The sequence below is a fragment of the Piliocolobus tephrosceles genome, chromosome 15, assembly GCF_002776525.5.
Source record: "Piliocolobus tephrosceles isolate RC106 chromosome 15, ASM277652v3, whole genome shotgun sequence".
Taxonomy (NCBI): domain Eukaryota; kingdom Metazoa; phylum Chordata; class Mammalia; order Primates; family Cercopithecidae; genus Piliocolobus; species Piliocolobus tephrosceles.
Genome location: NC_045448.1, coordinates 42,973,598 through 42,987,134, shown reverse-complemented (window position 1 = coordinate 42,987,134; position 13,537 = coordinate 42,973,598).

Genomic DNA, 13,537 nt, shown 5'->3' with positions numbered 1-13,537 from the left:
AGCACGCACTCGGAGGCTTCCAAAGTGATTCCATTTTAATGGGTAGCAGGGGATCTTAAAGGATTATTTTAATTGTTAGTTTTCCAAATGGAAAAGTAAAAGACGCCACTGCCACGTGCAACACTGTGGACCTTCCTGAATGCCTTTCAGAAACCCCTCCATTTGTCAGTGTCTGAGGTTCCTTCCTGTCCTGATAGTCCATGATGCTCAACAGCACCCCGTGGGAAAATGACCCCTTATTTTCCCTTAGGAGGAGAAAGAGGTGTAGGTCTCAAGGCCCACACTCTAGGGAAGTATGATGCAGATTTGAACCAATTACACATAGAGTGGAACATATGATAATTTGAGGGATCCTATCAAATTACCCGGATTGACACCAAAATGAAGTGGTGACAGCCTGTCAGATGAGAAAAATTTTAAAGATTGGTAATGTCCAGTGTTGATGAGAGTGTGGGGAAATGGATACTCTATAGTTGGTTTTGTTTTTAAGATAGTTCATCAGAATCTGTCAGTGTTTTAAATGGATGTATCTTTTGACCCAGCAGTTTCTATAGGATTCTCTTACAGATACACCCATACTTGTGAACAAATATACCATATTTCATCAAATCTAAAACACCCTAAATTGTAAAATGTGCTATTATTTTATGTACCATTAAGAAAACAAAACCTACCGTTTTCAATATGACACAGTCCTTTCATATCACTTAGAATTGCATTTTATACTCACTAAGATCGCTCCTAGCCGGGTGCGGTGGCTCACGCACGTAATTCCAGCACTTTGGGAGGCCGAGGCAGGCAGATCACGAGGTCAGGAGATCGAGACCATCCTGCCTAACATGGTGAAACCCCATCTCTACTAAAAATACAAAAAATTAGCCGGACGTGGTGGTGGGTGCCTATAATCCCAGCTACTCGGGAGGCTGAGGCAGGAGAATGGTGTGAACCTGGGAGGCGGAGGTTGCAGTGAGCCAAGATCGTGCCACTGCACTCCAACCTGGGAGACAGAGAGAGACTCCATCTCAAAAAAAAAGAAAAAAAAAAAAATCTCTCCTATGACTCAATGTATTTTCAATCATATTTTCCTCTGGAGAGCCATTGCTTTCTGCCCACCTTTTCAGCCTCATAGTTTCTGTCACTGACAAACACTTCAAGGAGGACAGCAGCTCAGGGTGCTGAGCTCACCTGAATGCACTTCTCTTCTCCATGAAATTTTGGCCCCTTAGCCCTTAGACTGCTGCCTTGGTGGCTCATTGCTGCATTCAGACAGATTGGGGGTAGGGTAGGGTATTTACAGAATTTCTAGCTACTAGCAGTGGGAATGTTAGTTTGATGGAAGCTGATGCATCTGCAGATAATGTGACCACATAATTTATCCTCCAAACAGGGACATTTCTGAGAGTCAAAAGGAGCACTATTAATAATACTGGACCAACAAGCATGAATTGTGCTGTCCCGGACAATCTGGAACATATGGTCCCCCTAATCCTAGCTCCCTTTTGTATTACTCTAAATATATAAACCATAATTAGGGAAAACTCCTTGTTAAATATCTCTATAAGAACACGGATGGGGTGTGTACCAGTCCATTTCATACTGCTCTGCTCCAAATTCGCCCTTCTTGGCCCTACCTTGTGATCCTGGAGCTGGACCCTGAAAGTATTTGTCTTGTCAGCTGGTGCCACTGTTGGGTCTTGTCAGTAGAAAGTGCTAGAGGAACACTAGAAGGGACTTCTCTTCCTAGCTCAGTGCTTTTCTTCTGGCTCCTACAGCACAGCTGTCAGTGGGTGGCTTCCCGGTGAGATTTTGCCAACACCCAACAGAGTCTCCTGCTTGCCATCCTCAGCCTGCAGCACCTCAGCAAACTCCTCCACCATCCACAGGCCCCGTCGCCACCCTCATCAGTGAGCTCTGAATCTCAGCCTTGGATGAGAGGGAGACTTTGTTGCTTCCTTGGGTTCCCTATGTCAGCCCTAGAGGTAGTGACTGCTCCCTCTGTTATTCCTGAATTAACTAGAGTTCCATTTACCCTTCTTAGTAATTAATCCTCCTTTACTAGTTAATAATGTTTTACATTAAAATGTCCCTATTCAAACTACTGGTGTGTCTGAATCCTGACTGATACAGGATGCATTAATTATTTCTTTTCACTTGTTGGAGAACAACAGCCTTCAAAGAACATGGAGAACATGGTGGTTGGTGGGTAAAAATAATACACTTACATAGTGCTTATCATATGCTAGGCACCACTCCAAGAACTTGACACCCTATGAAGCAATTTCATCTTCACAGCAACCCTATGAAGCAAGTAGCATTCTCGTTTCCTTTCACTGATGAGGAACGTGCAGCACAGTGAGGCTGCGCAATTTACCAAAACAAGTGGTAAAGCTAAGATTCAAATACAGATTGTGCAACTGAAGAGTCCATGCCCTCAAACTGTATGGAGTAGATGGCTCATTTTGCCACCTGGAGAACAGTGAGCGTGCCTGGCCTTGACAACTCTGTGCCTCTCGGGGTCACCCTCAAGAGAGGCTCTTGTCAGGCTCACAGAAGCCTGCGTGATGGTGGCCAAAGCATTCCAACTTGAAATACGGGAGAGACGAGTTAGAACTCTGACCCATAGAGAGGTGAAAACCACGAGCCAGGCATGCTGGGCGCTGCTGTGCCTAGATTCCCCACTGCTGAGGAATGGGGAGGGTTCCTCTGTCAATCCTGGCAAGAGATGGACCCAAACCTATTGGACCAGATAGAGGTCTTGGAGGCCACAGCACAGATTATGATGGGGACTTTCCTGTGAGAGGAGAAAGGAAGAGTTTCAACAGAGCCCGCCGGGGAGCTCTGGGGTTTCAGTAACACTCAACGTGTTCCTTAGGTCAAAATTTTTGGGTGAGTAGGAAAGCCCACCTTGTGGGGAAGAAGAAAGACAAGAAACTGGAGTAAAACAACCTAAGTCCATGTTTCTGCTCAACCAACTAGTTGAGTGACTTCAATAGTTGTCCATTGATCATATTATATATACCACAGTTGACTGAGCCATTCTCCTATTGATGGACATCCTAGGCTCTTTCCTGTGTGGGACTTTTACAAGCTTCTAGGAGCATATGTGTACAAGTATTTTTATTTTTATTTCTCTTGGATAAATACAGAAATGGAATTGCTGGGTCATAATGTATGTTTATGTATAGTTTCTTTGTTTTTAGCATTTTTATTGTGGTAAATTACACATAACATAAAATTTACCATTTTAACTATTTTTACATTGTACAATCCAGTGGCATTTAGTACATTACCACGCCCGGCTAATTTTTGTATATCTCCCGACCTCAAGTGATGATTCACCCGCTTCAGCCTCCTAAAGTGCTGGGATTACAGGCATAAGCCACCGCGCCTGGCTTTTTTTTTTTTTTTTTTTTTTGTGGTAAAATATACAGAACATAAAATTTACCATTTTAACCCTTTTTAAGTGTGTGATTCAGTGGCATTAAATACATTTACACTGTTGTACAACCATCTCCACGATTCATCCCCGCAACTTTTTTCTCATCTCAACCGAAACCCCATACCGGTTGAACAATAACTCTCCATTCCCTCCTCCCTCAAGCCCAATGACCACTATTTTACCTTCTAGCTCTACAAATTTGACTATTCTAAATATTCATAAAAGTGGAATCATACAATATTTGTCCTTTTGTGTATGGTTTATTTCACTTAGCATAATATTTTTAAGGTTTATTTATGTTGTAACATCTATCAAAACATTTCTTCTTCAGGCTGAATAATATTTCTTTTTTTTTTTTTTTTTTTTTTTTTTTTTTTTTTTTTTTTTTTTTTTTTGAGACGGAGTCTCGCTCTGTCACCCGGCTGGAGTGCAGTGGCCGGATCTCAGCTCACTGCAAGCTCTGCCTCCCAGGTTTACGCCATTCTCCTGCCTCAGCCTCCTGAGTAGCTGGGACTACAGGCACCCGCCATCTCGCCCGGCTAGTTTTTTGTATTTTTTAGTAGAGACGGGGTTTCACCGTGTTAGCCAGGATGGTCTTGATCTCCTGACCTCGTGATCCGCCCGTCTCGGCCTCCCAAAGTGCTGGGATTACAGGCTTGAGCCACCGCGCCCGGCTAATATTTCATTATATGCGATACTACGTTTGGTTTATACATTCATCTGTCAATAGACGCTGGGTTGTTTTCATCTTTTAGTTATTGTGAATAATGTTGCTACATCAGTGTACAGATATCTGTTTGAGTCCCTGCTTTCAGTTCTTTTGGGTGTATATCTAAAAGTGGAATTCCTGGAAGATATAGTTAATTCTATGTTCAATTTTTTGATAAGCCACCATACTGTTTTCCACAGCAGCTGTGCCATTTTTACATTCTCACTAACAATACACAAGAGTTCCACATCTTCATCACCACTTGCCATTTTATGTTTTGGTTTGTTGTTGTTGCTGCTGTTTTTATAATAGCCATCCTAATGAAATGAAGCACTCTGTCACTGCAGTTTGATTTGCACTTCCCTAATCATTAGTGATATGAGCATCTTTTTATGGGTTTATCAGCCATTTATATATCTCCTTTGGAGGAATGTCTATCAAGTTCTTTGCCTATTTTAAAAATCCTGTTGCTTGTGTTTTTGTTGTTGAGTTTGGGGAGTTGTTTTATAGTCTGGATATTAACCCATTATCAGATACATGGTTTGTAAATATTTTCTCCCATTTTGTAGCTTGCCTTTTCACTCTCTTGATGGTGTCTTTTGATGCACAAATGTTTTTAATTTTGATAAAGGTCCTATGTTTGGTGGTTGTTTGGGGCTATGTTTTTGAGACAGGGTCTATCTCTGTTGCCCAGATTGGAGTGCAATGATGCGATCATAGCTCACTGCAACCTCAGGCTCCAGGGCTCATGCAATCCTCCTGTCTCAGCCTCCCCAGTAGATGGGACTATAGGCACACGCCACCACTGTCAGCTAATCTTTTTTTTTTTTTTAAATTAGAAATGAGGTCTTGCCATGTTTCCCAGGCTTGTCATGAACTACTGACCTCAAGGGATCTTCCCACCTCAGCCTCCCAAAACACCGGGATTACAGAAATGAGCCCCAGAACCCGGCCCCTATGTTTAGTTTTATAAGAAACTATGGAACTGTTTTTCCAAATTAGTTGTGCCACTTTATATTCCCACCAGTAATGTTGAGAATTCCAGTTGCTTTACATCCTCACCAATGCTTCATATTGTCAGTCTTTAATTTTAGCCATTCTACTGGGTGTGTAATAGTATCTCATTGTGTATTTAATTTGCATGTTAATTTGCATTGTATATTTAATTTGAGCATGTCATTAATTGCCAAACTAATGATGTTAAGCAGTGTTTTGTGTGTGCTTATTGGTCATCTGTGTATCTTTATAAAATGGTTGTTCAAACCTTTTGCCCATTGTTTTGCTGTTTTTGTTTGTCTTCTTTTTTGTTTTTGACTTTTGGTCTTTTTTTTAAATTAGGTAGTAGGAGTGGCTAAAGGCCTTTGGTAAGTCATTGATTTTCTGTTTCTTTATCTGTAGGTAGCAAGTATGAATTCTTCCATGATATCTGGGCTACAAGAAATGCCAAGCTTGGCCACTGCTCACAGTACCTGGGACTGGTAAGAATCCATGCATGCCTTCTCCCATCTAAGACATGCGGGATCCATGCCAGGAAGGATGAGGCACATGCCAGAGGATATGGGGGCTGGGAGGAGGGCACTAACACAGAGTGATTTGAAATGAGGTAGCATTCAATGGCCCCTGGCAAAAAGGAGAAAGAAGACGAGGGAGCTGAAAAATGTCTTCATGGGGAAAGAAGGAGGGAAGACAGGGAGGGAGGGGTGGTCCAACTAGCCCTGGAGCAGGGGAAAATGGAAATGTAGCAGATCTATAAGCTAAACTGAAATCTCAGCACAGAGCTGGTCTATGAATTTCTCCCAGAGGGACCTTCTGCCTGTGGAGTAAAAGGGAGCATAAACTTCCAGTTCTGTTTGCAGAGAGCCCTGAGGAACTGACACTGACCACAGCCAGATGAGAGGCCTTCTCCTCACCTGCCAAATTCTGCCCAGTGCTGCCTAGCAGGGTCTTAGCTAGGGTAGCTGGCTCCATCCCAGGGCCAACAGCCAATTTCGATTACATTAAGGAGGTAGCATATTGCAGGACCAACAAGTTTTCTTATTTGATACCCTGATCTTAGAACCTAACCCTCCCAGAGATGCAAATCACAACCATGAACAAACGTATTATGATAGAGAATTAAGCTTATAAAGATATATCAGTCAGGGGACAGAAACTATACCAATTATTTAACAGAGACAATGTAATACAGAGAACTGTTAACTAGGTTTACGGTTATTAACTAGATAACTGAAAAGTCAAAAAAACAAATCTGCCGAATCGCGTGAGTTAGCAACTGCAAGAAGCAGCTACCCACTGTTGGGCTGAGAGAACAAAGGAAGAAGTTGAACCACTAAAGCTTAGAAGTTGGAGGAAGAGCCTTCTGCATAATTGAAACTCAGACTTCTGAGGAAGGGCTCCAACATCTGCACTGGCATCTCTGCTGTGGTCACTTTAAAGCTGGTTCTGCAGGTATTGGGAAAACTGCAGGGCGGATTTGGAAACTGCTAAGGAAGGCATGGCTCAGTGGCTCGCGCCTGTAATCCCAACACTCTGAGAGGCCAAGGTAGGAAGATCGCTTGAGCCTAGGATTTTGAGACCTGCTTGGGCAGCATATTGAGGCCCTATCTCTACAAAAAATTTAAAAATGAGTCCAGTGTGGTATTGTGCACCTGTAGTCCCAGCTGCTTGGGACGCTGAGGCAGGAGGATCGCTTGAGCTCAGGAGTTCAAGGTTGCAGTGAGCTGTCATCACACCACTGCACTCCAGCCTGGAGCAACAGAGTGAGACAGCTCCAGAGTGAGATCCCCATCCCTACTACTACTACTACTGCTACTATTACTACTACTACTAATAATAATAATAGTGCCAAGTTTGTGAAACCTGGTCCAAATGGAAAGTGATAGATACTCAACTCTATCCCTCAGTGGGTGTGAATAAGGACACTTCGAGCCTCATCCCTTGGCCACTCAAGGGATGAAGCTGATGTTGTGGGTAGCAGATGGGAGGGATGGATAGAACCAGGGTCCATGATGGCGCTGCTGAGTCATGGACTCACTCTCCTCTGGGTTTCCAATTGTGTAAGCCTTCTGTCTTTCTGTTGATTACAGCATTGTTTAACTAAGGCCTCTGCTACTTTGCAGCCAAGAGCATCTTGATAGATTAGGAAAGCAAAAAAGAGGATAAAAAAAGAAACCAGGAAAAGGGATATGTGGTAGATTAAATAATCCTTCTTGGTTCTTTCCAAAAATCTCCTGTCCTAATTCCTGGAATCTGTGAGTATGTCACCTTACAAAACAAAAGGGGATGTTGCAGATGTGATTAAGTAGTTCGATGAAAAGATTATCCTGGATTATCTGGGTGGGCCCAATGTAATCACAAGGATTAGTTACAGAGGAAATGTGACAACAAAAATAGAGGATGAAATGATGTGTCTTAATGAAGAAGGAAGGCACCCTGTGAGCCAAGAAATGCAGGTGGCTTCTAGAAGGTGGAAAAGGCAAGAGAACAGATTTTCTTCTAGAGTTCTCAGAAATAATGCAGCTCCGACAACACCTTGATTTAGCCCATAAGACCCATTCAGACTTCTGACCCTCAAAACTATAAGACAATACATTTGTGTTGTTTTAAGGCACTAAGTTCGTGATTTTTTCAATTTATTTTATTTTATTTTATTTTTTTGTAGAGACAGCATCTGGCTATATAGCCCAGGCTGGTCTCAAACTCCAGGCCTCAAGCCATCCTTCCTCCCTGGCCTCCCGAAGTGCTGGGATTACAGGTTCGAGCCACCGTGCTGGGCCTGTGGTAATTTATTATAGCAGCTACAGGAAACTAACACAGCATGGTAATTAGAAAACCCAAAAGAAGATGCCAAGAATAAGTACAAATGTAGCAATAATTAAATAGATATGAAAGAGTTGAATCCAATGACTACTAAACATGTAACATACAGATTAGATTTTTCTAAACTCCAGGTAGGTGCCCTTCATGAAAGGTATATCTAAAACAAAATTATGCAGGGAAACTATACACCTGTTGTCTCAGTTATCTATTGCAGTGTAGCAAACCACCCTCAAAACAATGACTTAGGGCCAGCCACAGTGGCTCATGCCTATAATCCCAGCATTTTGGGAGGCCAACGCAGTTGGATCATTTGAGGTCAGGCGTTCGAGACCAGCCTGGCTAACATGGTGACATCCTGTCTCTACGAAAAATACAAAATTAGCCGGGCGTGGTGTCATGCACCTGTAATCCCAGTTACTTGGGAGGCTGAGGCAGGAGAATCACTTGAACCCGGGAGGTGGAGGTTGCAGTGAGCCAAGATTGTGCCCACTGCACTTCAGCCTGGGTGACAGAGTGAGTCTGTCTTAAAAAACAAAACCTTAATGACTTAGGAAGGTGGCTTTAGTGGCCGCATGAACTGCCAGCATGAACCTGACTGCCAAGGAACAAGAGTGCAAAGCTAAGAAACTGAGGCGTTTTGAAGAGTTTGAAGACACTTGTCTTCCTTATCTGACCCCCAAAGACGATGAATTCTATCAGCAGTGGCAGATGAAATATCTTAAACGAGGCTGGGCGCGGTGGCTGACGCCTGTAATCCCAGCACTTTGGGAGGCCGAAGCAGGTGGATCACCTGAGGTCAGGTGTTCGAGATCAGCTTGGCCAACATGGTGAAACCCCGTCTCTACTAAAAATGCAAAAATTAGCCGGGTGTAGTGGTAGGCACCTGTAATCCCAGCTAATTGGGAGGCTGAGGTAGGAGAATTGCTTGAACCTGGGAGGCGGAGGTTGCAATGAGCCGAGATAGCACCACTGCACTCCAGCCCGGGCGACGGAGCAAGACTCCGTCTCAAAAAAAAAAGAAAAAGAAATATCCTAAACTAATTCTCCAAGAAGCTGGCATTGTATCTGGGGAGCTCCATAAAGAGGCTCAAGAGGCCGGTCATGGTGACTCACTCCTGTAATCCCGGCACTTTGGGAGGCCAAGGCAGGCGGATCACGAGGTCAGAAGATCAAGACCATCCTGGCTAACACAGTGAAGCCCTGTCTCTACTAAAAATATTTTTCAAAAAAATAGCCGGGCGTGGTGGCAGGCACCTGTAGTCCCAGCTACTCAGGAGGCTGAGGCTGGAGAATAGCATGAACCTGGGAGGCGGAGCTTGCAGTGAGCTGAGATCGCGCCACTGCACTCCAGCCTGGGCGACAGAGCAAGACTCTGTCGCAAAAAAAAAAAAAAAAAAAGAGGCTCAAGAAGCTTTTCTCACCCTGCACAAGCATGGCTGCTTGTTTTGCGACCTGGTTAGGATCCAAGGCAAAGATTTGCTCACTCCAGTATCTGCCATCCTCATTGGTAATCCAGGCTGCACCTACAAGTACCTGAACACTAGGTTCTTTATGGTACCATGGCCAGTGAAAGGGTCTAATATAAAATACACCGAGGGTCGGGTGCAGTAACTCATGCCCTGTAATCCCAGCACTTTGGGAGGCCGAGGTGGGCAGATCACTTGAGGCCAGGAGTTACAGACCAGCCTGGCCAACATGGTGAAACCCTGTCTCCACTAAAAAAAAATATATATATATATATACACACATATACACACACATACAAAAATTAGAAATTAGCGTGATGGCATGCACCTGCAGTCCCAGCTACTCAGGAGGCTGAGGCAGGAGGATCGCTTGAACCCAGGAGGCAGAGGCTGCAGTGAGCCAAGATCGTGCCACTGCACTCCAGGCTGGGCAACAAAGTGAGACTCTGTCTCAAAAAATAAAATAAAATACACTGAGGCTGAAATAGCTGCTGCTTGTCAGACCTTCCTCAGGGTCAATGACTACCCGCAGATAGAAATAATCTAGGCTTTGGAAGGACTTGCTGCCAAAGAGAAGGCTAATGAGGATGCTGTGCCAGTGTGTTTGGCTGCAGATTTCCCCAGTGGTGGCGTGGGGTCATCCCGTGATGGACAAGATGAAGTGGACATAAAGAGCAGAGCAGCATACAATGCAACTTTGCTGAATTGATGGATCCTCTGAAAATCCCACACCTGAAAGAGAAACCTTATTCTGGCATGTGGAAAATGGCAGTGAGCTGGCATCATGCTGAAAATCTGGTGGGCAGGCTCCGAAGAGGAATGTGAGGACGACTCTCATCTTGAAAGCAGAGATCCTGATATTTAGCATGTTGGTGTTAAGATCTCATGGGATGTAGAGACACCTGGTTTGGCAACATCCCAAGGAGATTGCTACTTCATGCTTGGTAATCATTGGAGAACCAAAATTATATTGCTACTCTAGTGTCTAAATTTAGATTACCAGGTATATATTTTGAATATGTCTTATGAACTAAACTTTTGGAGCATTTTATATTAATAGTGAAACTTCTTTACGAGAACATGTAACTAGGTTTTTCTTTTTTGAGATACTGCTAAATTTTAAAATGTTGCTTTTCTTTTTATTCTAAGTAGTTGTGGAGTTCCTCAAATATGTTAAACAGTTTTCAGAATTCTTCATGAAAGCTATTAAAGCATCCAAGTCAACTTATTAGTATAACTTGAAAAAATGCTTCCCTGTCTATATACGTTTTTAGTAGTGAGAGAGTTTTGTCTAGTTTTGAATTTAGTTTCTTCTCAAGAACAGCTGACCTGACAACGGGGCCTGTCTCTCAACTTGTCATTTAGTTCTTTCAGAAGCAGTATGTCAGCTGTGGTTAGGCTAACTTAAGCTGTAGAGTTTGTGGGGCTTTGTTCTTTTCTTCTTGCTGTAAGTTTTTATTTTGTTTTTGGACTTTCTACTTGTTTTCCAATATGCAATGTGCAAATGGTATCCTTTTTTACTCAAAGCTTCTCGGGGTTTATTCTTTACTTAGCTCTAGTTCCTGATTCTTTGGGGTTTACTTCACTCCTATCTACCTGGAGAAATCTACTCAAATGTTAGTTTTGCAGCCCGGAAGAACCAGGACTGACGCCCAGTGTTTATAGTAAGAGTTAATTCCCAATTTGATATTTGTAGAGTCCACTGTGTTCCAGGTACTGTGTAAGGTTCCAGGGAAGATATCAGAGGTGGGTAAATATTGGTCCTTGCCTTTGGGATATTCAGAGTACTGAATAGCTCTTTAGGCCATTCTCTCATTAAGCATTTTCCAAATTTTAGCTCATTGCACGTCAGCTTCAAGGTTTTGGTCAAATCCACGTACTACTTGTATAATTATTTACATACTATTTCTGCCTAGATAAACTAACTTTTTTATCTTAGAAAAAACTGAATGGCTTAAAGTAACAAGTAAGACAGCTGGACACGTCTCTGCATGTCTCCCCTGGGGTCACTCATGCAGCTATAGTCATCTCAGATGGTCTTGGTCAACCTTGCCCTCCACATGGTCTCTCATCCTCCAGGACACTAACCCAGGCTTCTGCACATGGTGGGAGCAGCGTTCCAGGTGATGAGATCAGCAGCTGGGAGACCTGGTGAGGACTAGACTCAGATGTCCCATAGCATTAGTTCTGCTGCCTTCTGTATTCAAAAGTCACAATGCCAACCATGATTCAACATATGAGGAAGTAGAATTCACATCTTATTAGAACAGTGGCAAAGTCACATGGCAAGGGGTATTGATTCAGGAAGGGAAGGAGTTATTGTGTCACCTTTTTGATCAACTTACCATATCTGGAAAATACTAACACAAAGTGGGTACAGGAATATTAATATCAAAGTTGAAGTCAAGGTGAAAAGAAACTAAGAGGAAATATTTCTTAGAGGTAAAAGAAACACTACAAGAAGAAGATAAAATACTCATGAGCATGTTTTCATCTAATGACATACATTCAGAATATGTAAAGCAAAAGTTGTTAAAGAATAAGGAGAGGCTAGGCACAGTGGCTCGCAACTGTGATCCCAGCACTTTGTGATTACAGGGAGGATTGCTTGAGCCCAGGAGTTCGAGACCAGCCTGGGCAACACGGTGAAACCCCATCTCTACCAAAAAAAAAAAAAAAAAATACAGAAAGTAGCCAGGTGTGGTGATGTGAGCCTGTAGTCCCAGCTACAGTGAGGACAGGCAGGAGGATCACATGAGCCCAGAGAGGTTGAGGCTAAGATCGCACCACTGCACTCCAGCCTAGGCACAGAGTGAGACCCAGTCTCAAAAAAAAAAAGGAGAAATTAACCCAAAAAAATCATAGCATTACACTTTAACGTATCTCTCTTGGAAACTAAAATATTAAGCACTTTAAAAAATAAAGATCAAGACTATTTGAGTAAATAAAGATCAGTAAATTTGAGTAAATAAAAAATAAAGATCAACACAATAGCTTGACCTAATAGAAATATTCAGAACTACATTCTAAGCAGAGTATTCACAAAAATTGACCACAAGCTAAGCTGCAAAGGAAATCTTAACACATCTCCCCACCCAAAAATAATACAACACAGACCATCTTCTCTTACCACAATGCAATACAATTAGAAATGAAAAACAAAAGCAGGGCACGGTGGCTCACGCCTATAATCCCAGCACTTTGTTGGGGGCCGAGGCAGGTGGATCACGAGGTCAGGAGATCGAGACCATCCTGGCTAACACAGTGAAACCCCGTCTCTACTAAAAATAAAAAATTAGCCGGGTGTGGTGGTGGGTACCTGTAGTCCCAGCTACTCAGGAGGTTGAGACAGGAGAATGGCCTGAACCCGGGAGGCGGAGCTTGCAGTGAGCCAAGTTTGCACCACTGCACTCCAGCCTGGACCACAGAGCGAGACTTGGTCTAAAAAAAAAAAAAAAAAAAAGCCAAACAAAAAACAAACCAGTGTAGAAACTTTTAAACAGACTTGTAAATAACTCAAGTTGAAGGGGTAGCAGGACCAGAACCTAGATTTCCAAATAACCAGTGCAGTTCATGATCTAGCCCTTTGGTTCATATAAAGCTATTTGTTTTAAAATAGTTGCTGAATTCTATGAAAGGGTGAGAAAGTGGGAGAGACAGAAAGGCAGAAACAAAACAAGGTGGGCCAGGAAAGGGATTCACTGGAGCAACTAGTTCAGTGTATGGAAGAATTGAAGGGTCAGATAGTTATTACCAGCCAGGTTCAGCAAAGCCTAGAAGGATCTGCTGGTCTCAGTGACCTGGGCAGGCAAACACCACCCAGGGGAGGCCAGGGCAAGACACCAGCAAGCAGGCCAGATCCTTTGAGGTTGGATCCTAGGGTAGATTCTATTTGCTTCTGATCCTTTAGTGCAGATGAGCTCCTGTGTGCAGAGGAGAGAGGTGGATCCTAGACGCGGGTAAATTCCAGAAACTACAAGGGGCCCAACAGTCAGTATCCAGAAAGATTCCAGACGGTTCCAACTCAACAATGCCAGAATACTCACAACATGGCAACTGTCCGTTTTCTGAACCTTGGAGTCCAATGGTGCCTGAGCCAGGAGG